Genomic DNA, 27809 nt, shown 5'->3' with positions numbered 1-27809 from the left:
CGGCTGGCAGTGTCTCTCTGACTCAGCCTTCCACTTCCCAGCTTTATTCTCCTCCTTGTCCCGCCTACACTTCCTGCCTAGCCAATGGCCAATCAGTATTTTATTTATTAACTAATCAGCAACACATTTGCCATACAGAACATCCCACAGCAGGTAAGTATGTTTGCAACACGTATATGACAATACATGTGTGTTAAATAAGTTATTAGAGGAGCTGGGAGGATGGTTCCGTCTGTTTTTATTTGTAATGAAGCTGTTAATTAAGATGCCCAAGTGTCTTAGTTAGGGTTTCTGTTGCTGTGAAGAGACACCATGACCACAACAACTCTTATAAGGAAAACACTTTATTGAAGGGGCTCTCTTACAGTTTCAGAGGTTCAGTCTATTATCATCACGACAGGGAGCATGGTGGTGTACAGCAAGACATGGTGCTGGAGCTGACAGGGCTACATGTTGCAATCAGCAAGAAGTCAACTGTCTCACTGGGCAGTATCCTGAGCATTGGAAACCTCAAAGCCCACCCCACAGTAATACATTTCCTCCAACTGCTACAGCAAGGTACATATCTAAAGTATAGTGTGATGATGTACATCTGTAACCCAAGCATTAAGGAGAGAATGGTAATCTGCCAAGATGGTACCTACCTCCTGAAGATTTCACAGTACTTCATTCTTTATTATTAAGTGATTTGAATTAAACATGAACTCCTCTAATACTAAGCTACTAATACTGTCTTCTAAATATATTTATGAAACTAATTATTTTAGCTTAGTACAGAATACATTACTGGGCTTCAACTTTACTTCCAAAATGATAGCAAAATCTTGATTTTGATTCTCTCTCAGGAGTGCATAAATTCCAGATAGACTAGACATTTGTAATAGATTTATAATATTTATAACATATTTATGGAAAGTCTGTCAGGAGACAAAAAAGACGACAAAATCTTTCTCAGCATTCTTGTCTTATTTTGATGGGATTCACCAATGAACAATTATAATACAGCCACCAACCTCCACTGTGTTTTGGAGAGTCTATCCTGGTTGGTTTTGAGGTTGGTATCAGGGTTTAATTCCACCATATACTATCAATCTGAGTTTCTAACTACAAAGCATTTTGAAATGAAGCATCAACATTGCTTTGTAATATACCTTCCACTTGAGAAGTTCAATGTTTGAGTTTTATGTCTTCTTGTAAACATTGATTACATATTTTCATCAATTGTGAGTAATTGTTTGGCAGAAACCAAGGTGAGCCTTTGCATATATACTGATTTTGATCATATAAGATACTAAGAATGAATTCACTGGTACTTATTTATTCTCAGGGCATCTTTTGTTTATAAAAAGCTTATCTTACATTAGAAAATCATTAATTTAGTGGGTATTTGAACTCCATTCATAATAGAAAACATGGTTCTTTAAACCGAAATTACATTTAAACATATCAAGTTATGATTTTATTAAAATACAAGTGAACTGAAACACAATAAAAAGATCTATTTTGAAGTGACTTAATTAACATAACAATCAGAAGTCCAGTGATTATTATCTTTAATGAAGTTAGACTCTATTATAAGCACACACCCAGTCTTTTCCCACTTACCCTCACATATGGTTATAGCCACACAGATGCATTTGCTAAACGGGATGAAAGAAGAGATTTATATTTTTATAAGATTTCCTGCTCTTCTTTTCTCCTTAAAACTGGATTTATGTTCTGTATAGGTTAAAATTTTAGATTTATTTCATTTGTCAAAAGGCTCTAATGCACTCTTACACTAACAGCCACTTCTCAATGTGAGTATCATTATGATTCAAGAAAAAGAGGTGATGAAACGGAGACAGGAAGACATTGACCCTACTGTTTGATACTGTAGGAAGACAGTAATTTGCTGTATTTTCCTCACTGGGCTGCTTAGAAATCATGCCAGTCTTTCTGTCTTTGTCTTTGTCCTTTTCCTGCCTAACTTTTCTCTTTTCTATTGCTGAACTCTCTATCATTGATACATACATAAATTATTTCATTCGTACAAATCTCTTCTTATGTATCCTGTCCAGTGTTCTGAGTTTGAATTAAACTAGCATGTTTTAAAACAACGCCCAAGTTCTTGTTGCTATTCTATTTCACAGAAAGAATAGATTTTTGTCTTGAAAACTAATTTAATAATCTAATTTTAGTGAATTTTCTGTCATATATTGTAGGCTAAATATATATAAGTCCATGGCAAATACCATAAGATTTAAGTGAACCCTCTATTCATTTGTAAAGTGTGAAGATTTCATTCTTCTTAGATTATCACCAGACAGTTAAAAACCACTCAATTTTGTTCATAAAGGTGGTTGCCCCTTCTGCACTATGTTTAACTACATATTAGCTTCAAATCAGGCAAACAAATACATTTGCAATGTTATCTAACTTGTACTTTGTGTGTGTGTGCATGTATATATGCATGTATATATATATATACATGCGTGTGTGTGTGTGTGTGTGTGTGTGTGTGTGTGTGTGTGTGTGTATCTGTGCATATGTTTTAACACCAGAAAGATATGCTGCTAATTATATGAGTATCAAAATCTTATCCTTCCTATTTTCAGTGCTAAGTAGTATTGAGTGAGAAGTGAAAGAGAACAGGTCCCTTTTTGATAGTCTGTTGACAGGTGAAATATTCAATTTACAGTGACAAAGTAGACATTTCTAACATAAATGCCTCCCAGCTATGCTTCAGAATGAAATTTTTCTTAGAAGGTTCGGTAGAAACCTGTTTGAACAAGCTGTCATATCTTTTACAAATCCATCAGCTACATTTTAGGAGGTTCAGCAGCTCTTTATGAATATAATAAAGGGAGAGTAGAGGCCATGTGTGTATCCAATGAGCCCCAAAGCAAGCATCCTAACACGAAATGTAATGAGATCTTTGGATGTTCCTTCCCTTCGGCTGCCTGGTTGCTCTCCTAACACATTTTTTCATAAGCATTTCATTGTCACTGTAATAATGAAGGATTATGAGGGATGTATGAAGTATGCTGGGCAGTCATCTTTACTAGCTAATCTAATGATTGTCAAAATATTATACACACCATGAAAATTAATTTATAAATTAAAATGGAGATTAAAATTTCCTGAAATTCAAACAGACCATGTGATATAAACTTTCTGATATATTTAACTAATAGTGTATTCCTTCAGAGTGCCATATCAATGTGTGATTTTAAAAATAAATAACTTAAAACTGTAAGTATAAATGAAGTTTACATTTTAAATAGGGTATAGATTACAATGTTTCTAAGATTTCTCAGATCATACATCATGTTGTAGTGACAGAATAATAAAATATATATGCCTTCATCAATTTCCATGGGGGGGGGTGGGAGGAGGGAGGGAGGACAGGGGAATCCATGGTTGATAAGTAAAACGAATAGAAAAATCTCTTAATTAAAAGAAAGGGAAAATATACGTATTATCTTGCAAATTTAGTCTGTCATAGTCTTATTTTCCAAACTGTTCTTTGTCACAAAATGTGTTAATAGAAAATAGTACCAAAATTTTTGACTGCTCAAGGAAAGCCTTACCCTCTCTAAGGAGAGGATGGTGTTGGGATGGGGGAAAGTAGGGGAGCAGGAGAAGGGGAGGGATGAGGAAATAGGATTGGTTTGTAAAATGAAAAAAATACTTTAAAATTTTCATTAATATGTTCTAGTCACTATGTTCCACAGTAGACCATTTAAAATAAGAATCCATTTCTTATCAATAACTAAAGGTATTTTGACCTCACTTCACTTCCTTTAAATGTATTGTGTCTTTATTTATAATTTTTGTGTATGTAAATTATAGCACATTAATAATGTTCAATTCACATCCTTTGACAGTTTCCCTAGATTCTGCTGTTCAAAGAAAGTCAACATGTGAAAAGCAAGATTATCTTACTCTACACTTCTTTTTACCTCTTCATGAAAGCATGTCTATTTTTCTCTACACATATCTTTATTTTCATGAAATCATTTTTAATAAGCACAGTTGATCTGGCAGCCCAGCATCCTGTCACTCTCATTCTAACACATTTGTCAGTTTAACTTTCATAGAACACATTTTAAACCCCAAGATATGGAAAATCTGTCCTTACTAACATATTCTATTGCCGAAACTTTATATGCTTCTGTTTACTCTCAATTTTCCATTTAAAATTTAATTTTAAAATTGATTTTTCCCATTAATAGTAATATTTGTGAAATGTTCTTTCATAACTTGTACAGTTATATGATCAAATTAATAGTTGGATAAACAAGAACAAATGGAACCAAAATCCACTAAATGGGAAGGAATAATATGGGAAGAGCAGACATCAATCCAGTAGAAAATGAAAACAAGTCAAAGAATTAACAGCTCTAAGAGGTGGTTCTTTGAGAGGATAAACAGAGCTACAGAATCTTAGTCCACAAAACCAAAATAAATAAGGAAATTACACAAGGGGGCAGAAATGAAAACGAAACCATTGCAACAGAAACTGTATTTATATCATTAAGTAGTTTATTTGTGCAATTTTTACTTTCTTTTTTTTTTTTTTTTTTCCCCCAATGGAAATGTTTGGAGATATCAATATTTCCTGCTGGGCTGTTCTTAATGTGTCCCAGAATGTTTGATGTGTTGTGTTTTTATATTCATCTACTTCTCGGTTATTTTGTTGTTGTTTTCTTCTTTGACCCACTCATCATTTGCTATTGTGATTTTTTAAAAATCTCTATGAGTCAATACCAGCTGGAAATTATATTCCTTTATTTTAAAAAATTTATTAATATTTTTCAGACAAATCTAATTTTGTAATTTGCTTTCTACATCATTAAATTAGTTCAAAAGGTTATAAAGTATTTTTACCAACTTAAAATATTATTGAATAAAGCACAATAAAATTTAAATTATGAATGTTTTTATTTTCTTGTTAATGGCCAGTATTGGTACAATTTGTTTCCCACAGTGTCTCTCTTAACTCATGGTTGTAAATTGTGTTGTGTTACTGTTTATTATAATGAAATGATAGTTTCTTATTCCTATGTTTATAAGGTAATATATTCTTTCCATCACCATTTTCTGCCTCTTTTTTCTCATTACTTCTTGTTTATATTTCATTATACATATCCTTTTCTTCTCCTAGAAGTGCCTTCTTACCTTTACTTTTAAATAATTTTTAAAATTTTTTCATTTGACTAAATATCATCTTAAAATTATGAAGAATTTTTTGTTGCATACAGATTTTAAATTTATCTCTTGATTTTTTTCAGCACACTGATGACATTGATCTGTCTCAGACTATCATTGTTTTTGAAAGGTTTATAAAATTCCTTTGAATAGTTTGTGACATTCATTGAAATGTTTGTTTTTTTTGAGTTTTGGTTGTCTACATTTCTTTATGTTCCTAATCATCTTTTTTCATTTGAAAATTTATTCTTCATAGGAATCATTGAAGTTTTTGAATCTGTGAACATGTATCTTCAGGATGTTTTGGAAAAATCTCTGCTACATGTTACCTCCTTTCTTCTGAACTAAGTAAAACTCAGGTAATACACTTACTACATCCTTTTTGCTTAGCTAGTTTATATTAATCTTTTTTTTTCAGTTTAGTCAATCTATATAACTAGAGATTTATTTTCAATCAGTGAGTTCCTCTCCACACTCTATAAAGCAGTGTTTGAAAGCAACATTTTTTTTTTTTTTTTTTTTTTTTTTTTTTTTTTTTTTTGGTTTTTCGAGACAGGGTTTCTCTGTGTAGCTTTGCGCCTTTCCTGGAACTCACTTGGTAGCCCAGGCTGGCCTCGAACTCACAGAGATCCGCCTGGCTCTGCCTCCCGAGTGCTGGGATTAAAGGCGTGCGCCACCACCGCCCAGCGAAAGCAACATTTTTGAAGGAACAAAAGAAATAACTATACAATGAGAAAAAATATATATATAAATACATTCAAATTTCTGTCCCTCCATAAGTGTGCGGCGGTGTGTAAGCACTTTAAGAATTATCTGTGTTCAACAAGTAAAAAATAAATGAAATCAAAGGGATAATTTATTAAAGAAATGAAATTGTTAGTGAAGGTATAAACATTATCAAAAGTAAGTAATATTACTGAGCTGTTAATAAAAAGATACCATGAAATTAGCAGTCAAATAGCTGGAACTAGAAAAAACTATCCTGAGTGAGGCAACCTAGACCCAGAAAGGCTTTGTAACAAGGAGGCCTCAAGGGGTAGGGGGATGCATGGAGTTACCTGGGAAGGAGAAATAGATTTTGTGGGTGTACTGGGGGCAATCGTGGATGGGTAAGAGGGACCAGGTCGGGTGGGGGTAGAGGGAGAAAGTTCGTGGAGAGATGAATAAAACTGGGTTATATTTGGGGTAAGGACAATGTGGAAACCTAGTGCAGTAGAAATACCCAGAATTCGACAAGGGTGACTGACCCTAGCTAGAGTCCTAGTAATGGAGGATATGGAGCATGTACCAACCATCTTCTGTAATCGGGTAACTTCCAGTGGTTTGGAGTAGGACACCAACCCAGCAACAAAACCTTCGACCTATTATTATCTTCCTTTCTTGAGAGAGATGCTGGGGCAACGCAGGCACAGAACTTATGACAGTGGCCGTGCAATGATCCGTCTGAAAGGAGGCCCACGCCACATGACGGAGCCCATGCCCAACACTGCTTGGACAACCAGGAACCTGTGGCCGGATAGCCCAAAGACATAAGACAGAAAAAAAAATCAATAAAATGATTCCTAATGATATTCTACTATACCCATAATTTGGTGCCTACTTCAATCATCACCAGAGAGGCTTTCTTCAGCAGATGATGGGAGCAGATACAGAGACCCACAGCCAAACAGGCAGAAAGAGAGCCTAAATTGGAGATCCTATTGGGTCCCTCCCCTTGGAACTTGGAAAATTCTACAGAAGAAGGGAAGGAAAAAAATTGTAGGAGCCAGAGGGGTTGAAGACACTAGGAGAAGATGGTCCACAATATCAACTAATCAGGGCTCACGGGAGCTCAATAGACTGAAGTGAAAATCACAGGGCCTGCATGAGTCTGTGCTATATATGTTACGTTGTTTACCTGGTGTGGTTTTTGTTTTTGCTGTTTGTTTGTTTGTTTGTTTTTGTAGGACTCGTAACAGTGGGAATAGGGGTATTTTTTACTCCTTTGCCTGCTCTTGGAACTTTTTTCCTTCCATAGGGCTGCCTCATCCATCCCTAACTTGAAGGTTTGTGCCTAGTCTTATTGTAACTTGTTATGAAGTGTTCCATTGATTTCCCTGGGAGGTCTGCTCTTTTCTAAAGGGAAACTAAGGAGGAGTTGATCTGGGAGAAAGGGGAAGTGGAGAGGTGGACTGGAAGAAATGGAGGGAGAGGAAACTGCAGTTGTGATATACTGTATGAAAGAAGAGTAAAAATTAACAAACAAAGAAGGCTGGGGATGCATCAGCATCTTGCATTACTTTCTGATTAAAGATAAAAGGGAAGACAAAAGTATTAAGACAGATTTCCATTACTGTTGACTCACTTCTTTCTCAATGTAGCAGCACTCTGGGGACTCGGTCGGGACTTGCTTAGAGTAAGGAGTTTACCTTCACAAATCATTGTTCTTTCCTATTTGAACACAAATAAAGCCTCTCTGAACAAGGCCAACAGGCATCCATATCATTTTTTGAACCTAGAGAGAGCTGAAAAATGGTGGGAATTTATCAAAATGTTGTAATGTGAATGAAAAACTCTCAGTATTCAGAAAAAGTATATTTCATATATAAAATGTATTGTGTAAAGAGTAAAAAGTATGAGGATATTTTTCTATAATTATAGCAATAATTGTGATTTTTTTAAATGTGGGAGAATTTAGAAGCCAATAAGTATTTCAAAGGGAGAACAGGTACCAAAACACCCCTAACAACCGAAGGCTTGCATTACTAGTACAGAAATAACTGCATCTGCAACAAAATAGAACCTAGGGCCGTAAGAAGACTCGCTTGATAAAGGCACTTATCGCAGGTCTCAAGAACTGGGCTCCATCTTAGGAACCCACACAGTAGAAAGAGAGAGTCAGTGCTTAAAAGTTGCCCTTTCACCTGTACATGCCTACCTTGGCATGACCACCCACACACACACACACCAAGCAATAGATATATTTCATACCCTAGAGTTTATTTAGTAATCGAAAAATGATCACATATGTTTATTACTATTTATGAGTTTTCATAGCATCAAATGCAAGAGGAGAATTTTTGCTAATTTTCCTGGAGGTTTGATAACCAGGTTAATACACTTCCATCAGTAAATATTCCACCTAACAGGAATTATGGAGGGATTGACAAACACACTCATTTATGAAGTGAAATATCAATCATTTCTCTGCCTTTCCATTTCAGTAAGATTTCTAGATTTTTTTTCTGTTTATGTGTTACATTAAACAATCCTTCCTGTTTTCAACATCCTTGGATAGCACTGATAATTTTGCTCGATTATTCTCCATCAATTCCAAAGCAATGGGGTGGAGAACCTAAGAGAATGACATTATAAAATCTGAAATTAATGATGCATTGACTAGGAAGTCTGGCCATAAATCTAGAGAACAAACACACCCCAGCTGGTTTCACAGGTGCAGTGCAGGTGGGCTCTGGGAAGTTATTTTGAACTGTATGAAATGTGGTCTTGCTATCTCAGTTGTAACTACAGTAGTAAATTTTGAGGATTTATCATGACATTCTAATTAAGATTCACTTCAAATGAGATACTTCTTCAATGCCTATTTTCCCTAAATAGAACTGTGATAATATTTTTAAGGTGTATAGAAATGTACATATTTCTGTATTGTTGTTGGTATTAATTGTATCTATCGTTAATAAATGTTATAAAAATTTTCAAGAAGAAATATAATCAATTCTGTACCATTTATTATTCTTAAAATTTGTATTTTGATTTTACACTCTGAAAATCAAATCATTATAAATAATTTGTGTAGATAATATGACCCCATGATTCTCCCATACTTAACTGCTAGGTTCATAGAGTATCTTCACTTGAGAGGACACTGGGACCTGAAAAAGGAGAAAAAGAGTAATTACAAGTGAAGAAGTATGATAAGTATTATCATAGATTGGTTACCAAGGCTAACATCAGCTTAATTTCTTGTGTTGCTAATAGACGATCTTTAGAAACTGTGACTAGTGTGTCCCTTTTAACTTACATGCTTCCTTTCCGAAAGCATGGCCCCAGGTTACTCAAGATGCAAACATCAAATAAACCCTAATCAAAGCCTGGTTAGAGCATACTTGAGTGTGGTTACTCTTAGATGCACAGTGGAGAGCAGATAGATGACTCCGTGGTTGAGAACATTTGCTACTCCTTCAGGGGCCTGAAGTCTATTTCCCAGGACCGAATTGGGTGCCTTACAACTGCCTATAACTCCAACTTCAGGGCTGCTCCACCATATTCTGTTCTACTCAGGCACCTGAAACCATGGAGCATAAATTTAAAGAAAATATAAATTATATCTTAAAAAGAAATAAATTTTCCAGTGATGTGAAACAAGAAGAGCCCTAATAACTGTGACAAACAGGAATAACCATCAGAAACATGATGGCAATTAAATTCAATATGGTAATCTGCACAAGACTTGGGAAAAGGAACAATATTAGACACATTAAACACAAATATAGTAGGGTACAGTTATTTTTAATAATGATGACCAGAGTCACTAGTTGTGAACTACCCATGGAGGTCATCTCTAGATGGAAGGGTCAGTTTTGAATCAGTGACAGACCCACATAAAGCCCTATCTGTAGTGGGTAGCCATTCCAGCTTTGACCTGGAAGTTCCAACCCCCACTGAGGCTTCGGTAACTGTCACGCCTACAAGGCGGACTGAGAGAGGACCCTGAAGACCTGAAATCTGGATGCATGAGCTCTCTTGGTTCCTGGACCCTGGACGCTGGAGGTAGACTGAGCAGAGTTCTCCAGAGAACACCGCCGGACTGTGCCACACCTTTCCCAGACCCTGTTACCTATCCCTTCACTTGTAAGTTACCCCACAAAATAAACCTCCCTTTTAACTACATGGAGTGGCCTTAATAATTTCACCAATACCTATCCCTATTTGCTGAACTATTGTCTGCCATTGGTCTTGGGGGAAGAGGAAATAATTGTCTTCAATTGCATAGTGATGGTTCCAAACCCAGAGTCTTACAGATAGTCCTGCTTAAATTCAGTTGCTCTAAATAAGGGGAAGCAGGATAAGGTAGTAATAAGAATAGAAGGGAGATTAGATAAGATGAGGATTTCAGTAATCAGAATGGACTTCATATATGTATGAAATACCCAAAGAACACATTTACCTAAAGTTCAAAGAGGGAATAAGTATATTAAAGATCACATATGTACCACCAAATGGTAGCAATCGAAGTACAAACATCAAAGGTCACTCATATCCATAACCAGAGTTATGCTGTTCTGTTTCTTGTTTTCTCTATTTATTGAATAGGCAAATGGAGGCAGAATGTAATTCCTGAACATGTGTGACATAACGGTTTATAATTTCTGTATTGAAAACAATGAATAACCAATTATTCATATAATTTATATATTATTAATATTAATTATGTTAATTGTTGTTTTAAGATAAAACTACAAACATTAATTTATAAAATCTTTTTTTTCTTAAAAGAGTCAGAGACAGCCCCTGTTCCCACTGTTAGAAGTCCCACAAGAAAACCAAGCTACACAGCTGTAACACATTTGCAGAGTGCCTAAGTCAGTCCCATGCAGGGTCTCTGCTTGCTGGTTCAGTCTTAGTGAGCCTCTATGAGCCTAGGTTAGGTGATGGGTCGTCTCATGGTGTCCTTGACCCCTCTCACTCCCACACTCGTTTCTCCTCCTCTTTCATAGGATTCCTCAACTCAGCCTAATGTTTGGTTGTGGATCTCTGCATCTGCCTCCATCATTTGCTAGATGATGCCTTTAATGACAGTTGGGCCAGGCACTAATCTAGTTACAGGCGCCAAAAACCCTGTTCCTCATACTGGGTTGCCTTGCCCAGCCTTAATGTGTGGAGAGTTGTTTAGTCTTACTGAAAATTGATATGCCATGTTTTATTGATACTCTTGAGATACTTGCCATTTCCTGGATGTAGATAGAAGAGCAGGATCTTAGGAAGTGGGAGCAGGGTGGGTGATGGGTCGGAGAATGAGGGACTGGAAGTGTAGGCTGAGACTGAAAAAAAATAGGTGAATAAAAGAATTCTATTTCTTATATGTAGTATACCTTTTCTATTCTCTACGCAGTTACTTCTTTCAAATGTTTATAATCATTAATGATGGAAATAACTATACTATTCCAGCTTTCTGTCCAGATGTGACAATTTTTATATGACACACACCAAGAATTTCTGTACCAAAATGTATGACAAAATATTTAATATCTTCTATTTTTTTCAATCCATTTAGTGATTATTTTAATTTGTTTTCAAATTAAACATTTTTGGAAAGATGTATTCATTTTATAATCATTTGTCTTTTTCATGAAATTTAATTTTAGTTAATTAGATGGGGTTATTTCACTGCTGAGAGAGTTAATATATTTTCAAACATTGAAAGCCAATAGTTCATTATACTCATTGCCTTAGAGAATGTCATATAAAAATAGGTGCATAGTTTTTTTTTTTTTGTTTGTTTTTTTACTTATTTTCTGCCATATATGCCTGAGTTTGTCTGCTGATGGGATCTGGAGAAGGGGCAGTCATTGTTTTAGTTCTGTCCTCTATCATCAGCCTACCAGTCTTCCATGGATAGCTTCAAACCCTGGGCCACATAGAAACTCATTGGGTCACTCACTGAAAAAAAAAAAGATATGAATATGGGCAGAATATGAGACTTTTGTGGTAAAGATAATAGAGATGGAAGCAGATATAAGAAGATGAATAGTAACAGTAACCACAATGGACCATAAAAATACATGCAGTTTTAAGAAAGAGTTAATAAACCTTACACAAAAAAAAGAATACAAGATAGAGATGGTGATGCACAGAGAACAGGACAGCCACAATATTAAACATAGAGGATAGGCAGTGGTAGCACACGCCTTTAATCCTAGCATTCCAGAGGCAGAAATCCCTCTGGATCTCTGTGAGTTCAAGACAACATTGGAAACAGCCAGGCATGGTGACACATGCCTTTAATCCCAAGAAGTGAGCTTTTAATCCCAGGGAGTTATGGCAGATAGCAGAAAGGTATATAAGGCATGAAGACCAGGAACTAGAAATATTTGGCTGGTTAAGCTTTTAGGTTTTGAGCAGCAGTTCAGCTGAGATTCATTCTGGATGAGGACTCAAAGGCATCCAGTCTGAGGAAACAGGATCAGCTGAGAAATTGGCAAGGTGAGGTAGTTGTGGCTTGTTCTGCTTCTCTGATCTTCCAGCATTCACCCCAATAACTGGCCCCAGGTTTGATCTTATTAATAAGACCTGTTAAGATTCCTGCTACATAGAGATTAGCTATTTTCAAAACAAAAGAAGATTTTTATTCTGGAATTATAATAAATAATTATTTTTAATGGTAGAGATTTCATTTTCATGGAAATTAAAGATGGGAATTGAAGAAATATTTATCCAATGATATAAAATTTTGAGTAGAGAGGAAAAAATGTACCCATTGCTTTTCTTAGAAATTATTTCTGTCATATGGTTAAAAACGACTGTCAAACAGACATGGATGTCTGAAATAAATATTACCAAAGCAGAAGTTTATTATCCATTCATATAAGTGAGGAAAGATCTAAGAGCCACCTTAGATTAGGCCTCCTCTACCCCAAGGATCTGATGGTTTTTGTTTTTTTTTATCATCCTCATATGTCTTAATGTAGGCATCACTCATGGTCTGGTGTAATCCTGAGAGATGTCAGTGTTTTATATGTAAATCAGTAAATAAATGAGAGAGAAGGGATGGAACATGGGACCGTCTGTTGTAAATAATCACTTTTAACGACCATTTCCATTTAACTCCCTGACCAAAATATGTTGACACTTCCACAGAACAGGACTGTAATTCTTGCTTCTGTAACATTATAACATTATAATTTGTAGACTCTGCTATGGTTTTTCAAATATTTAACCACATATTCACCAAACAATGGACTGAGGGAAACTAACGAATGTGAGTTTGGCACCAAAGTCTCCATTCCTTTGGCTACAGACATAAACTCTCCTATGTGCCTGAAGATTTCTGAGAGAAAACTACTTTATTCTTAATTTATTCTCAGTTGTTATTAATCCCCATTGATTAAATATGGTATTTGTTGGATCATGTTTTTATTCATAAATTAAAGAATGCTAATGCAAAAATATGTAGACTCCACTCAGCTGGCCATAAGAAGTAGTAACATAAAATATGATTTTTCCTCCTGTTCTTATATTTCCACATATTTTTCACATTTTCCCAAATGACAAATGCATTTGGGAATATTTTCCAATAACTCCAACTGAAATACCCAGGTATAACAGAGCATAGCATGGATAACTAATACCAAAATTTTCCAAAGTTCAGCCAATCTTTAATTATTTTTGAAAATAATTTTGTCATGTGTATGGGTGTTTTGTTATGCATTTTTGATGATTTCACTGGTTAGAAGAGAGTGATGAACTTCCTGGAGCTGGAGTCACAGATGGGACACTGAGAAAAAAATCCTGTCCTCTGTAAGAGCAACCAATCCTCTCAGCCATGAGCCATCTCTTCAGCCCCTATAGCTCACTTAAGATTAAAGGTAATGTCTGAATGACAGCAAATAAATTGAACATTAAATAATTGCATTTTAAAAATTGCTTGTGTGTGTGCTGTACAAGTGTTTGTGTGTGTGTGTGTTTGTGTGTGTGTGTGTGTGTGTGTGTGTGTGTGTGTCCATGCACGTGTACATGTGACAAGGCGCGCATTTAGAGGTGAAAGCACAACCAAGATGCACACAGACAAGCTGTGCATACTGTGGGGACTGGGCTGAGGTAAGAAGACAACTTTCCACAGTCATTTCTCTCTGCCAGCATGTGTGTCCCAGGAATTTAAACTAGGTCATGAGGCTTGGTAGTTAGTGTCTTTAACCACCTTGCCATCTGACTGGCCTAAGTTCAATTTTTTAAAAGAAGATGCCAAATTAACTTATAGGATTTATTTTCAGTTCAGTCATTATCATGGAACCTGCTTCTGTTTTGAAAATTTCCAGGTCTAGTATAGCATTAGCATTAGCATCAGGTAATGTCAATTAAATAGAGCTACTAAAACATATATAAAATTGTTTCTTATCATAATTCTCCCCAAATATATATGCTCTTTAATATCTGAATCAATATGAGAATAGTATTTGAGAGAGAAGCATAAGCAATTGTGAATACATGACCTGATAGCAAAGAGAACAGTGTACTTATGCTAATTCGATGCTGTTAGTTCAATTCTATAATAGAGCATGGCCTTTGAAGATTTTATGACTTGTTTCTGAAAGACATTTTACACCTGAAGAAGACTGTTTTCTGGAATAAAAGTTATTTTGCATGCATAAACACAGGCTCATATTTACAAATGAGAGTCTTACTCAGGGATGTGGGTGATACCATGTAGTTCCTGCTGACAATCGCTGCAGTAATTCACAGTTTTCAGCTCGTACAGCACAGCTGTGAAATCAGCAGGGAATCATTCAATTATTTGTGATTTTTATATGTTTGTTGGATAAGTTTGAACATCAAAGTCAAAATTGTTCATGTGGGGGCATTAGAGAGATTTGTGTCTGTCCCCGGAGGATGTAGACCTATATGCCAACAAAAGATCCATAAATAAATCCATCTGTAAGAGATGTACATCTCTTTCCCAGTGATGATTATGCTGCACTAGCCTTGGGAATCTTCAGAACAGAAGGTGGTCCCATAATCGTGAATAAACTGAAAATGGATCCTGCAGACTAACTTGACATTTTGTTTCGGAGATACGGGTTTTCTGAGCAGAATGTAACATTACAATGGATACTACTTCTTAATTTAAAACTCTGGCAATGACAAAGGATATACAATGAAATTGAAAACTCTTTAGATCCATTTGAACTTGGCTCAGAATAACTGAGTAGGCTCACATTTTGGGGACATGTAAATATACAAACATATCACACTGAGTGTACCAAATTTTGTGTTAGTTAAGGTGAGTCTTGCAATGTACTTAATTTCAGAGAAAGTGGCTTCTTTAATTGCTACCAATATCATATAAAACGTTTAGGTTAGATAAAGTTTGATTTCATCTTATGCATTATTGTGGAAAAACCTTTGGAATACATATATATATACATATATATATATATGTATGTGTGTGTGTGTATATATATATAATCTATTATCATTTCAAAATTCTCAGAATAGAATAACTTGAAATTTGAAGGATTTTTACTTCTTATACTAAAATTTATTTTTCTCCAGTTTTGAGAAATTATTTCCTCTACTACTTGAATTCTTTCTTTTTTTTCTTTTTGGTTTTTCAAGACAGGGTTTCTCTGTGTAGCTTTGCTCCTTTCCTGGAACTCACTTGGTAGCCCAGGCTGGCCTTGATCTCATGCTTAGTTTTCTCAAATTATGTGGAGCAAAGATCATGATCTAGAATTTTTATGTATGTTTAGCCTTGAGTTTACATGAGATATATGATTAGATTAGGTGGTTTATTAACAAGAATCATTTTCCCTGAATTTCAAGGACTATGATATTTCTTAGTATATTTGTAAATAATAAATGAGAAAAATTATAAATAAATAAAGCACTCTCTCTCTCTCTCTCTCTCTCTCTCTCTCACACACACACACACACACACACACACACACACACACACATACACACACAAGTAGCTAGAAGTTTTCTCCAGTCCTGCCAAATCTCTCTTGCCAGTATCCTGCAATCACTTGGTCCCAAATAAACATACACAGGCTTATATATTATTTTTAAACTAAGGCCACGGCAGACTTCTTGCTATCTAGCTCTTACATCTTAAATTAACCCATTTCTATAAATCTATTCTTTGTCACGTGGCTTGTGGCTTACCAGTATTTTACATCTTGCTTCTCATGGCAGCTGCTGGCAGCGGCTCCTCTGATCTGTCTTTTTCCTTCCTCTCCATCTGTTTTGATTTCCCGCCTGCCTCTAAGCTGCCTTGCCATAGGCCAAACGGCTTTATTTATCAACCAATCAGAGCAACATATTTTCACAGCCTACAGAAAGATCCTCCTTCATTATTTCCCCTTTTCTGTCTAGTCAAAAGGAAGATTTTAACTTTAACCTAGTAAATTTACATATAATAAAATAATTATCAAGCAAGGATTATAATATCTAGTCTTTTTGTATTTGGCAAAATTAAAGAAAATATTTTATCTATTCTATATTTGTGAGTCTAAAGTTTCATATCTAATTTATCTTTTATCATAACTAAGGGAAATTATAACTATCTAGTCTTCAACTATATCAAAGACCTCAGAAAGATATAATATTACCTAAGTAAACAGGAAGAACGTTGTAAGCAACTTCCTAAAATCTAGAATGGCAGAGACAGCTGACTGCCTGGACAGTCATCCAAAGTTCCTCTGTAATGTTGGGGCATCCATCTTCAGCCTATAGGCATAGAGTTTTTTATTCACTTGTCTGTGTGTCCTGTAGAATGTCTGGCAGTTTCCTCTGCAAAGCAGGAACCTGAAGGACCATTTTGCCTTGCAAAGTTCAGTGGTTACCTTCCTATAGGTCCCACATGTCGAGTTGACACAACATTTTGTCAAGCAGTCCAGGCAAAAACAGCTTCTCACCTAAATGGCTGTCTTTGCCAAGAAGATAAACTCTCTAAAGAGTGTCTTTGATGCTCATCTTTCTCTTTGAAATAAATTGGTACTGTCAGGAGCAGACATACCTCACTGTCTAGAAAGCCTAAGTTTTTTTTTTGTTTTTTGTTTTTTTTTATTTTGCAATACAATTCAGTTCTACATATCAGCCACGGATTCCCTTGTTCTCCCCCCTCCGGTCCCCCTCACCTTCCCTCCAGTCCCCCCCATTCCCATCTCCTCCAGGGCAAAGCCTTCCCCACAGACTGAGGTCAACCTGGTAGACTCAGTCCAGGTAGGTCCAGTCCCCTTCTCCCAGGCCAAGCCAAGCAATCTTGCATAGGCCCCAGGTTTGAAACAGCCAACTGATGCATTGAGCACAGGACCCGGTCCCACTGCCTGGATGACTCCCAAACAGATCAAGCCAATCAACTGTCTCACCCATTCAGAGGGCCTGATCCAGTGGGGACCCCTCAGCCATTGATTCATAGTTCATGTGTTTCCATTCATTTGGCTATTTGTCCCTGTGCTTTATCCAACCTTGGTCTCAACAATTCTCGCTCATATAAACCCTCCTCATTCTCGCTAATTGGACTCCCAGAGATCCACCCAGGGCCTAGTCATGGATCTCTGCATCCAGATCCCTCAGTAGTTGGATGAGGTTTCTAGCATGACAATTCGCCCAATGACAGAGAAATGGAATGAGATCTACATGAACAACCTGGACATGAGTGGGGGTAGTGAAAGGCGAGGGTCGAGGGAAAGAGAGCTTGGGGGAGCGGGAGATCCCAGCTGGATCAACAACAGAGAGGGACAACAGGGAATAGGAGACCATGGTAAATGAAGACCACATGAGAATGGGAAGAAGCAAAGTGCTAGAGAGGCCCACAGAAATCCACAAAGATACCCACACAACAGACTGCTGGCAATGGTCGAGAGACAGCCCGAACTGATCTACTCTGGTGATGGGATGGCCAAACACCCTAATTGACATGCTAGAAAGCCTAAGTTTTTAAAACATTTTAAATGCCATTGTCTGTAGGTCTTTGAAGTGTTTGAAAATTACCTACCTAATTGAAATATATCTATGTATCCTAGGAAACTTAACTAACATGACTATAAGTTTGATTATCATGGATGACTAATCATTAATCTGTATTTCTCAACTATATACTACAATATCAAATTAGTTGCACAAACAAAATACTGTAAGCAAGAGTAGAAATATATATACATACAGTATAACAAAATAAAATTTGTATCAATAAACTAAAATCCATAGCATTGTAAAACATTTCAAACAAGTTGTTGTTCTTTAAAAGTAGGTTCAAAAATCTACCTTTTTTCTCTATCATATCTATATTATCCTCCTTTTTTTAAGAAAGAGATTGTATTATAATCAACCCTCTTTAAATAAAAATAAACATTTATGAAAATATTTTGGGAATTTGGGCATATCTTTTCATATTACTTCCTGCTGGATGAGAGTGCTTGCAATCTTATAGGGATCCTGAGAAAATTAAGAATCATGGTCAAGTCATGACTGTAATAGTCTGTGAGGCTGCATTGTCTGAGCCAGTTGCCTTGAAGCAATTGTGGATGTTGAATCATCTGGGCTGAAAGATCCTAGCCCTTCAGGCTTACACCCCCAAGCCTCAGGAAGAGAGAAACTTCAAGCACCAGGAAATGAGAAACTAAAAATCTAGTTCCAATGGTAACCTGACTCAGCCACTACTCAATCACCCCTGCCACAATGTAACAATGTAAAAAGATTTCTGTTAAGAGATGTGATCAACTGTGACTGGGATAGTTGCAGGTGTTCCAGGAAGGACCACTGTGACCTTTGTGTAAACTCCACTGCCGCCCTGATAACCCCCCTTGAGGTTTCAGGAAGAATGTACATGTGGACGTGACTGTACCCACTCTGTGATCACCCTGTGATCAGACCATGAAATTGTATGGGAATTGTAATCTTATGGGTTTTGTGGGTTTTTCCTTTAAAAGCCCTTATGGGGCTGCAGTAAGTAAAACTCTTAGGAGCAGAGTTTGCCATTCTGTACAGAAGCTTCAATAAAAACCTTGTGCTTTTGCATCAACTGGACTGGAGCCTGGGTTCTTGGGGCGCCCACTTGAGACCCTAAACTTTGGGGTCCAACATGGGCCATGGTGTCATTGGAGACCTTTCAGAGACTCTTGGCTGATCAAACCATATAAGCCTGGAAGCAATCCACAGGTTCTCTTCTTCTGTGGAAACAAAAGCAGAACCTCTTTTCCAAAGCAACATATTCTTAGACATGAACTTTGAAGTACAGATACCTTTAATATATATAGGCTTAACTCAAAAACTTTTACAATCAAATGTCTTTCTGCAGTTAAAAATCCCAAAGACAATATAATACACTCTGTGTGATTTTCATCTTTACATGGCATAACTTTTGTATTATTTTTACTGTCTCTTTAAAAACTTTATTTTTTTTAACTATTTCTTTATATAACTGCCTATATTCCTTTTCTTCTCTCTTCCAAGCCTACATATATTTTCATATACATTGTAAATCGTTTAGAGGTTTATATTTTATCTGAATCTGTTTTATTGTGAATCTATTGCTTTAAACTGCAGTATTACTAGGATTGAAATGGCAGCTTTTGCTGCTGGCTCAACCCACCTCAGCTTTCCAACATGGCAGAATTACTTTCACCGCCAACTCTGGGGGAACCATACTCACCTCTGACTCTGGGAGGCAATGGGTCTATGCTTCTATCCAGCAGCATGTAGCCAAGAAACCTTTTCTTTCTTTCCTTTTTTGTTTTTTGTACTAGCAAAGTCTATATCTACCATGCAGCATACTGCACAGCTTGGAGACGCCTCTGTGTATAGCAGTGGGAATCTACCATGCTTCAGGTCAAGCCCACACACCATTGTAAACCTGCCATACTGTACCTCAGGGCTTGCCTGAGAGACACAACTAGGAAGCTGGTTTTAGCTCCATTTCAGAATTTTTTGTTGTTGTTGTTCAAGCTTTCTCAAGTATTAGGTGGGAACTGTTGCCACCACATCTGGGCACCAATTGTAGCCAGAAGTTTTCTCTAGTCCAGCAGAATCTCTCCCACCCCACAAATACTGGGTCCCAAAAATAAGCATTCACATGCTTATATTATTTTTAAACTACGGCCATGGCAGGCTTCTTGCTATCTAGTTCTTATATCTTAAATTAACCCATTTCTATAAATCTATACTTTGCCACATGGATTGTGGCTTATCAGTAATTTTCCATCTTGCTTATCACGGTGGTGGCTGATAGTGTCTCCTCTGCTCTGTCTTTTTTCTTCCTCTCCATCTGTTTAGATTTTCTGCCTGCCTCTAAGCTGTCTTACCATAGGCCAAAAGGCTTTATTTATCAACCAATCAGAGCAACATAGTTTCACAGCATACAGAAAGATATTTCCTCATCACACACATACCCCTTACCATTAATAAAACTACAAATTCTTTCCAAGCTTAAATGATACTACCATAATTATTGTTAACATAATGGAATAATTTTGGTTAGACAACATGGTAAAACAACCCTAAATTTGAATGTGTTTTTCCTACAAAATATGTGCTTTGAAGCCTAATCCACAGTGTAATAGCATGAAAATGGGGCGATTTGGGCTAACATTAACTTACATGTGGGTCACACCCATGAGAGGGATTGCTACCCCTTGTACCTTCTTCAATGATAGAATTTATCAATAGAGAAGAAATTCTCCAATCACTGAGAAGGTTAAGTCTCCTCATCTACAAAATCTTCCAGAATATTTATCAGGGACTTCTCAGCTTCCAGACATTTGGGAAAAATTTGTTTTTTATAACTTACTCAGTTTTCACTACTCTCTTGTAAGGATCCATATGCTGTGGGATGTTCTGTATGTCAAATGTGTTGCTCTGATTGGTTAATAAATAAAACACTGATCGGCCAGTAGCCAGGCAGGAAGTATAGGTGGGACAAGCAGAGAAGAGAATTCTGGGAAGTAGAAGGCTGAGTCAGAGAGATGCTGACAGCTGCGGCCATGAGAAGATGTTAAGATACCGGTAAGCCACGAGCCACATGGCAACTTATAGATTAATAGAAATGGGATAATTTAAGATATAAGAACAGCTAGCTAGAAGCCTGCTCTCTCTCTTGACCATATCACATCATACATTTGTTCACCATAATAGTGCCTATCTCCCTGGCACCACAAATTGGCCCATGTTTTTTCCTTGGAACCCAGGGCAGACTGCCCCGGGCCTACATGTGGGTTCCCTTGTCCCTCCTAGTCTGTTATAGTGATGGGCAGGACTATGTTTCCTCTTCAGAGCCTCATCCATGAATTTCCTGTTCCTACTTTTAAACTAGAAGTATAGCACCATTTCTGAATTATACAACTTAAATATACATGTTTTAAAAGCATTGTACACATGCATATGTATACATATACACATGCTTTCTTAAGTTCAAAATCTGTTAGCTAGAATTTTAAAATTCAAAGCATTAAAAGTAAATTGTTTATCCAGGACAGCAATGCCTCCCCAATGAGGTATAGACTATTGAAATCAATATGAGACATGAGTAACCCTTCTTTGAATTTTATTGCTCAGGTGTGTCCAATCGATTTGTAAAACGTTACAATGTATTACTGTTGCCCTTGATAGTCCTTGAAAGCTAGAAGATGCATGTCTAATCTTGATAAAACAATGAATTTTAGACATAGGGCACAAAGAACCCAACAGATATCTCAAAGTCTCTTCCCTGAGGACTAGCTTCCATGTACCAGAACGTGCCATACAAACTTCCAAAGGAGGAAAACTATCAACAGTACTACCCGGCTATGATTTTTATGAATCACAACAATTATCAGTGTGGCACAGTAGGCCTAAGAAAGAAATAATGGGATGTATACCTTCATGGAAATCAACAGCTCTCTATTGGTTCTTCAGGGCTGCTCAAAAACAAGGAAATCATACCTGGTACTGGAAACCTAGCAACATATAGAGGTCTACTGAAGCTATTGATCTTGGAAGGGAATCTACAACCACCAATTTGCTAAGTCACCCTAACTCCCATCTACATTCTTTAGGATCTATTCTTGTACCCACCAGTAAGTATAGTTCTCAACCCTCACGAAGGAAACTTTCTTTGTAACAGATGGAGACGATTATAGAAAACCACAACTGATCAAAATACAACAGTATAGATCCAATCCGAAAGGACACACCTACAAAAGTCCCACACATAAGGCTCTGGAATAATTGCAGGAGAAGGCGCAGAAAAGATTGTAAGAGCCAGAACTGGAATTTAGCTGTGAGAGTCTGTCTGTTGGAAATGTCAGAAAATGACAGGGTTCCATGACATGACCTGAGTGAGGAAACAGCAATAGCTATGCTAATGTGGAAGGGGAAAGTTCATGAACTCTCAAATCTGGACAAAGTACTAAAGAGTGTTGAAAGCTGGGAGAGAGAACACTAATTTTTTTATCAGATACCAAATGGTCAGCCCTGAAAATATATGCATATAAGCAATATTATTTAGATTGTATATATGCGTATATATGTATATATTTTATAGTTTGTATATATAACAACAATTAAAGAAAAAGAGGTCATTAATTTGAATGTGAACAATGGGTAATTGGGAGGGATTAGAGGATAAAAAGTGAAAGGGAAATGATGTTTTTGTAGTATAATCTGAAAAGTGTTTTTAAAAAGTTAATGTTATATTCATAAGCACGCTGATAGAAGTCATTTTGTAATAAAGCAAAACAGATACTTTTGCCTTTATTAACTTCAAACCATTAACTCATCTCCTTCGATTAAGTATGGGACAGCGTAGATGTCAAAATAATTGTCTTTATCTGACCTTTCTCCAGTCCTCATTGGCTATGTCTCATGCAAGACACCCATATTATCTTGACTTCATTAATCTTCTGTATATTGAATTATGAAATACATATTTTCTAAGAATTTCAAATGAACTGTGAAATACAGAAGTCATCATTAATTTACAATCACTTTGATGCAAAATTCTCATATTTACCATCCTCTCCCACTGTTGCCATCCCTCCACTTTATTACGTACCTCCAGTGTAGAGTACAAATCAGCAATTATTAGGAAAACACAATCACAAACATATCTTTCCTCTTTTTCAACCAGTACCTGTTTATGTTTGTCTTGATTGTACTTCATCAGGCGAAGCAGCAAGGGAAGGTGAATGTGACCATAAGTTAGAAACCAAACAATTGCTCAACATAATTCCAGAGAGAATGATTCTGAAACTCAAGAATTTCTGTCATACTGTACTTTGAATTGAATCACCCCAAGTAGTCTTAGCAGATATCCAGAAAGCCACACCTCCATACATTTTTCACATCAGTGAATTTAATACTTTTCTCCTACCAAACCCAATTTGTCCTCAATTCCTCCTTTTCATTCCATTTTCATTTTTTATATTGCAAATTATAATATCCCTAGATTAACAGCCACGTAAAAGAAAGAATACCTGCCACTTATCCCATTTATGACTTGCAGGTCTATAATAGTTTCTGCTACAGAGCAGGCTCATAAGTTAGCAATCTTGAAATCCTATTTTATTGCAACCTACTCTAAAATGGACTTCTGGTTGTAAGTGAATACTTAAAACATCTTTTCAAAGATAGTGTCTCACACTGTAGCCAGCCTGTCTGGAATACAAAGGAAGCTTTCTGTCGAAGACTGCCAAAAGTTGGGACTACAGGTATTTAACAGAATTCCAGGTATTAATAAAATTTAATATAGAGAAAATTTTTTTCTCCATTCTAAACATTCCAAAACAAACTTTGAATACTATGGCTCCAATTTGGTTATTATAATAAAAATGTAAGTATATTAAAACAGTTATATTAACTGTTGCTGGAAGCATTTCCATTTGAAGACTAGTAAATTACCTAAAGCAGTCTAACTTTTTCAAGATACTGATATCCAGAAAAAATATTTTAGAAACATTTTCATGCCAGATTAAATTCTTGATTTTGTGTGTTTAAGAGTGTAGTCTGTCAGAATGTGGTCTGTATGTATCACTTGGTATTTAATTACTGTTTATCTTCAACAGCAAATTTACCTTAAGTTCTTGTTTTCTTCATCAATGGAAGTTTCTTTTTCCTAGATCTGACAAGTTAGCCCTGAAGATGAGCCATCAGGCCTCATTTTTCCTTGTTTGAAAATCACGTTTCAGGATAGTTTAAGTGTATAAAGAATACATATCAATAATAAATTTAAGTACAAAATACTTTCCACAGAGTCTTTACAGAAGCCTACTTCCATGGTTTAATGTGAAGAAATGCAAACAGGAAGAGGTAAGAGAAGGGAAGAGGCAAGAAACCTGGGTGGGGACAGACAAGGCAAGGCACACATCCTCAGCTTCCGGTACAGTCACGGAGTTTTGCTTCACAGTCTCCGTCTATGCTATCCCTGGAATATGTGAGCCTTAAAGCACATTTTAGAAGGGTTTTCTCCTTTCCCTAGACACAGAATTAAGGGCCAGCACAATTTCATATTACACAAAACTGCCAGCCAGGGCTCCCCATTCTTCCCTTAATGTCCTTTCCCTTTTCAGTGTCTTGAATTTCCTGCTCATTCCCTCTCTCCAGACACCTTCACTGTCCTTATTATTGATTCACACTTTATATTCAAAGTAGGAATTCTTCCATTTTCTTACAAAAATGTGTTTTTCTCAATAACCTTAAGCCTTATACTGAGATAGAGCCTTAGAGCAAAATTATTCTAATTACTTTCTTAAAGCCTCAGGAAATTGAAAATAAAAAGATGAAAAATTTAAGTCTCATCTACACAACACATGCAGTTTCTTGATCAATACGGAATTCTTTTTTGTTTGCCTAAGAAGTTATCACATAATCAAGGATCATGTAGAAAATATAGACTCATAACAAAAAATTTATTTCCACTTCTTGAAACAAGTTTAAAAAAAGGGTAAAAATAGAGATATTATGCAATAACTGTATGGAGCCTGCCTTATCAGTTATAACAATCATCCTCCATAGAAGCAATTAGGATATATAAAATGAGATTGCCTGCATTTTTGCTCATCAGGAGAGCCTTCTGTGTTTGGTCCCCCACTCTTTGAGAAGCATGGTCATTGAGCCTGTGTTGGTACTTCAGTGCACAGCACTCTGCAACATTGAATCTGCTCTCCTCATTCTGAGGTGTGCTTCTGGAAGGCAATGAATTTCTCCACCCCAGAGCGGCATGATTTGCATTTTAATAAATTGCTGACACTCTGATATTTTAGAATTTGTTCATTCATCTTATAAATACTACTGCAAATAGAACTCTGTCCTCTACAGTGCTTTGTAAGGAATGGCTGGATTAATCCTATAAATGAATTAATAAAATGTGTATTTCAAAAATCAGTAGAGATGGACACAGTAGCACATGTTTGTAACCCACTCAATTTGCAGACTAAGGTATGAGTATTGCAAATAATCCAGTATCAATTACTGAGTGATTCCCAGACAAGACTGGTCTACAGAGGGATTCCCAGTGTTAAAACATAGCTGTATGATATAGAGAAATAACACTATAAAAAAGATGTACACAAGTTATATTTAAGCTATAACATTTCAGGCCCCTGGTATATACTCATAGTGAATTCAACAAAAAAGAATCATATAATGGGCAACTAACAGTGTAGAAAGCAATCATCATCTCCAATATCAGTTAAATGTCATGAAATGGTAGATTCAATTGTAAAGATATAATTTGCAATGCATTAAAGTGGGGATGATATTTGGAAGAGTATTGAAAAATTAGTTGAAGCCAATATTGTCTTTGTAGGAGGAAAAAAACTCTTTCGTCTATCAGAGGATGCCTGTTCATCTATGTGCTACCAAATTTTGTCAACCTGACACAAGCTAGACCTATCTGAACAGAGGGAACCACAATTGAGAAATATCCTCCATAACATCTGGCTGTAGAGTAATTTATTAATTAGTGATTGATAGAGGAGACAGAACCTATGGTAGATGGTGCCATTCTTGGGGTGATGGTCATGGGTTCTATAAAAAGCAGGCTGAGCAAGCCATGAGAAGTAAGCCAGTAAGTCGTACTCCTCCAAGACCTCTGCATCAGCTCTTGTCTCTGGTTCCCTGTCCTGCTTGAGTTCCTGTCCTGACCTCAGCTTCGATGATGAGCAGTGATACGGAAGTGCAAATCAAATAAATCTTTCATCCCCTGGTTGCTGTGGTCCTGGTGTTTCATCGCAGCAATGGTAATGTTAACTAGAACAATCTAGGAATGCTTCAGTAAAATCACCCATGTTGACCTATCACCAGGGACTTTGTAATACCAGCTAGGTGGAATCCTTCCATTCCCTTAAACTCAATTTTTTCAAAACACAAATTTTTATTTTGAGTAATAAAGACTAAAATAATTTGAGAGAGGCTTAGATAAAAACTGACTTCAATGAAAAAATACATAACTCAAAAATAGGCACCAAATTGACATCCAATATAAACAAAGACACTTTATCATGTTTGTCTCAAACCCAAAGCAAAATACCTAAGGAAACACAGACATATTAATAGGCAGAAAATTAAATGCTAATGTGTAAGATGATTTCAATATTATGATATCACACACCATCTCAGCAGAAGACCAATGGAAAACCAGAGGAGTTTTTATAAGAATGATCTTATAAACAAAATATGTTTGATAGACTCACATCTACAAGCATTGTATTAAATGACAGCTAAACAATATTAATTCTTTTTAATTTTATATATGAATCATAGTATAAAATACTCTATATGTTAGTCAAAAGGAATGTTAATATATTTTATAGAAACAAAATTGAATAAAATACATTTTCTAAGAAACAGTGTGCTGAAACTGAACTAAATATGATTAATCTTTCCCTTACCATTTTTCTTTCCTTTTTTAAATTTATTTTTCTCTCATTAATTGCATTCCTACCCTGGTTTCCTCTCCCTCCATTGCTCCCAGCCTCACCCCATCCCTTCTCCCTCATATTTACTCCTCCTCTTTTCCATTCAGAAAACGACAGGCCTCCCAGGGATATCAACCATACATGGCATGTAAAGTTATAATAAAACTAGGCATAACCCCTCATATTCAGGCTGGTCAAGGCAACCTAGTAGGAAGAAAAGGATCCCAAAAGTAAGTAAAAGAGTCAGAGATACTCCCTGCTCTCACTGTTAGAAGTCCCACAGGAACACCAACCTACACAACCATAAATATATGCAGAGGACCTAGATCAGACCCATACGGGCTCCATGATTGCCAGTTCATTCTCTGTGAGCCTCTATGATCCCTAGTTAGTTGATCTGTGGGCTGGGTTCTTGAGGTTTCTTGACCAGTCTGGCTCCTACAATCCTTCCTCCCTCTATTCTGTAGGATACCCTGAGCTCTGCCTAATGTTTGGCTGCGGGTCTCTGCATCTGCTCCCATTAGTTGCTGGCTGAAGTCTCTCTGATGACAATTAAGCTAGGTTTTGGACTAAGAGAATAGCAAAGTATCATTAGGAATCATTTCATTGACATTTTTTTTTCTGATTATGATTTGTTCTTCCTTGGTCTGTGGGATATCCAGAATCTGGTTCCTGGCACTCCAGGCTGTGTCTGGCATGGGCACCCTTTCATGGCCTGTTCTTAATTTGGGCCAGTAATTGACGGGCTACTCCCACAAGCTATGTGCCACCCTAGCCCAACACACATTGCAGGCAGGACTAATTATCAGACAACAGTTTGTGGCTGACTTGTTGCCCCAATCCCTCCACTGGAAGTCTTGCGTGGGTACAGGAGATGGCCACTTCAGGTTCTGTATCCCCTATTACTAGAGGTCTTCCCTAGGATCACCCCGCGTGGACTCCTAGGAGTTTCCATTACACTAGGTTTTTACCTTGCCTCTGAAATGCCCCCAATTGCAGTTGCCTTTC

At 36.6% G+C, this 27809-nt stretch overlaps 1 long non-coding RNA gene across 15 annotated transcripts in view; it reads right to left on the bottom strand.

Annotated features, from left to right (window-relative positions):
* Positions 1–326: 326 nt before the first annotated feature.
* Positions 327–27809, bottom strand: part of LOC128107057 (uncharacterized) — a 230582-nt gene continuing 203099 nt past the window's right edge. For 12 of the 15 annotated variants that reach the window (XR_008216928.1, XR_008216931.1, XR_008216934.1 and 9 more), the window contains 3 exons: positions 9300–9478; positions 7538–9065; positions 327–6699 (listed from right to left, as the gene is read on the bottom strand). This is a non-coding gene — a long non-coding RNA (uncharacterized LOC128107057). The remainder of the gene's footprint in view (positions 6700–7537; positions 9066–9299; positions 9479–27809) is intronic. The other 3 variants (XR_008216930.1, XR_008216937.1, XR_008216924.1) reach the window with 3 other exon arrangements.

The sequence above is a fragment of the Peromyscus californicus genome, unplaced genomic scaffold (genome assembly GCF_007827085.1).
Source record: "Peromyscus californicus insignis strain IS unplaced genomic scaffold, ASM782708v3 Scaffold_12__1_contigs__length_115047231, whole genome shotgun sequence".
NCBI lineage: Eukaryota > Metazoa > Chordata > Mammalia > Rodentia > Cricetidae > Peromyscus > Peromyscus californicus.
Note: the sequence above shows the minus strand (reverse complement) of the source record. Positions and strands in the feature narration are given on the sequence as shown.